The sequence below is a fragment of the Pteropus vampyrus genome, unplaced genomic scaffold (genome assembly GCF_000151845.1).
Source record: "Pteropus vampyrus isolate Shadow unplaced genomic scaffold, Pvam_2.0 Scaffold24, whole genome shotgun sequence".
NCBI lineage: Eukaryota > Metazoa > Chordata > Mammalia > Chiroptera > Pteropodidae > Pteropus > Pteropus vampyrus.
Window position 1 is genome coordinate 2,220,712 of NW_011888805.1, and position 2,890 is coordinate 2,223,601.

At 37.9% G+C, this 2,890-nt stretch overlaps 1 pseudogene; it reads left to right on the plus strand.

Moving 5' to 3' along the window:
• Window positions 1–2,254: 2,254 nt before the first annotated feature.
• On the plus strand, window positions 2,255–2,370 carry LOC111737193 (annotated as a pseudogene).
• Window positions 2,371–2,890: the final 520 nt, after the last annotated feature.

Sequence of the window (2,890 nt, forward strand, 5' to 3'; positions counted from 1 at the left end):
TGAGAATGAAAGATAGAGAGATCAACTGGGATTAGGAGCGTGAAAAGCCAAGGTGGAAGAGAGAGTTCTTTAACCTTCCCATTTTCTTCCTTTTCCTGTCACCATCAAGTTCTATGTGTCCATTGCATTCCTAGACCTAGATGAGCCCACCTTGAGAGGAGAGAAGAATGTGGGGTGGGAAAACTTTAAGTGGAGGAGTTTTCATGTGCGTGCTCACATTTAATACAGTCTCCAGCCTAGATGGTAGTTTGCTTGTCTCAGATTTATACATGCGGAAGTGAACTCAGGGAAGTAAGGAAAGTTGCCATCGCCACAGATTGCATTTACCTAACCCCTGACAAGTTGATTGTCCCGTACATGAGAAATGGAATTTCTCATACTTGTGGAGTGAGGTTGCTGGAGAAGAATGGAATTCTCTTCCAAGCCAGTGGAGAGAGAAGGTGAGATGGGACCTTCTGAATCTTCTAGGGGGAGGAAGGGGAAGGACATTTGCATATGTTTGATAGGTATGTATTTCATTTTTCTCATTTTATTATCTGCCTCCACTATATTATAAGCATCTCAAGGAACTGTATTCCTCTCATCATCTAGCACATTCCATAATTGTGGAAGAATAAATATTGAATTTGAGGACTGTCTGTCATCTATTATCACAATGTTATTGGTATATATGGAAAGAGATACTGAGAAAGTCATAGGCATTAGGATTCCCAAATTACTGAACCAGGTTAAGTTTGTGGTTGTTGCTTTTTGAAATAGAGTGGGCAGGAAATACTGCTTAATCGAGTGGAGGCAGTAAGAGGGATGGGGATAATACTTGTTGCTCCATTTAAAAATTAGCCCTTTTTAAAATTGATTAATTTGAATGACACCAAGAAATACAATGAACTGTTTTTGAGATGAAGTAGGTAGAGATGATGTACCCAAGATGGTGAATCATTTGCCTTTTAAAATTAAATGAGGATACATTCAAAAGTAATTTTAGAATAATGCTGCTCCTGCTCCTTGCAATGTTCATTCAGTAAGAAGAGAAGAATGGAAATGCATCCAGCTCACAGTGACTTGGGTCTAACCTCCATAAATCTTTAAGAGTGAGTGTTAGGGTCAATGTCATTGATGGAAAAAATATTGAGAATGATACATTCTTGTCTGGTGTTTGGCCCTTAGGGCATTCTGCTTTGTATTTTTCATGATCTTTAATGTGCATCTGATATCTTTCCTGTTACACTATAAGCAGCCTGAAATCATTCTTGTACTTTTTCCCCGTACTTCACAGTGCTCTGCATACGGTTGCTGCCTAATATAACAACAATGTGACCATCAAAATCATCACATTAACAATGACACATTACTGCCCTCTGATTTTCAGAGCCCATTCAAATTTTTTCCAGTGATTCCAATAATGTCCCTTATAGCAAAAATGCAGGATATAGAAGAACATTCATGATCTGACATGTGTCAACTTTATTTAACTACCTCTTTCTCAATTTCTATTCTATGTGAAAATTAAACACTATATAAAATAAACTGCAGCTTCAAACCAGGTGTTAATTTTAATGTAGAGGGTGTATACAATATGTTTAACCAGGCACACCCTTAAAAATCAGCCCTGTTTATGTTTGCAATGAACAAACAGGGTTGAGTCACCATGTATTAAAAATAATTTCAGTAAAAGTGTTCAAACAATCTTCAGGATGTTCTTTTCTCAGGAAGCTTTCATTTTGAGGCTTCAAGTCTAATCATTACAGTATCACAGTGCTGACTAGAAAAAAAATTCATCAGTCTCAAGAATAGATTGCTCCAGGAGGCTGTCAGCCATCTGTGCACTGATTCTCCAGGGCAGCCACTGCCTGAGTAAGAAATGAGAATGAGTGATGGCTGGCAGGCCCTGGGCTTTGTCCTTCACCTTGTCCCTTTCCTCTCCTCCATCCTGTGAGGGGGCTTGGGGCTTTATCACTAGAAAATACTGAATGGTGTTAAGATGTCTGCCTGTGTATAAAATGAGAGACTGAATACAGGCTGCCCCAGAGTGAAGAAAGTTGATTGAGGCATAAGAGAGTGCTACTGCAGGGTAAGAGGGGCTATGCTTGACAATAAAGTAAAATTTGGATGGAATATGGGGCAGGGTGACAGTTTATGTAAATCTCCCTGCCTCAGAGAATTAGAGATGACAGAATAGAGGACAACTTAACTTTCCCCAGTTCTAAAATACTGGTAAGACAGATTAAAGCTCAATTTTAAAATTATTCAATGAGTCTATGGCCATGCCACCCTGAACAAGCTCGATGTCTGATCTCAGAAGCTAAGCAGGGTTGGACCTGGTTAGTACTTGGATGGGATACCACCCAGGAAGATCAGGTGCTGTAGGTGTAAAAAATAAAATAAAATTATTCAACCAAATTTCCTTTTCGACGGTCTTGCTAAGAGGGTAAAAACCTTTGATGGAAATATAGGTTTTTTTCTTTATTGAATTATATGTATAACTGCTCTTATTCCTATTATTATTATTATTATTATTATTATTATTATTAGAATCATTATGTTAGGAACTGTTCTTGATTCTCAGTGCTGGGCATCCAGGGGTGAAAACCAATTCTGGTGCTCAAGAGTTCACAGAATTTTTTCACATGCCAACGTGGCAGGATAGTAACTAGTGTAACAAGGGAAGAACATGCATTTGTCAGAAGTGGCCTGGAGATGGGCTTTGTAGTTGATGAACAGCTACATTTCTAACTTTTTATTTCAGAATCATATTTTCTGTTTGTCAATTAGCTTTATTAATTTATCAAACATATTTACACTTATTTTTACTCTCTAAACCTAATGTTTTCTGAATTTGGATTGGGGCACACTTACTTAAATACTTAAAAATGTTAAGTCTTCTCTCTCT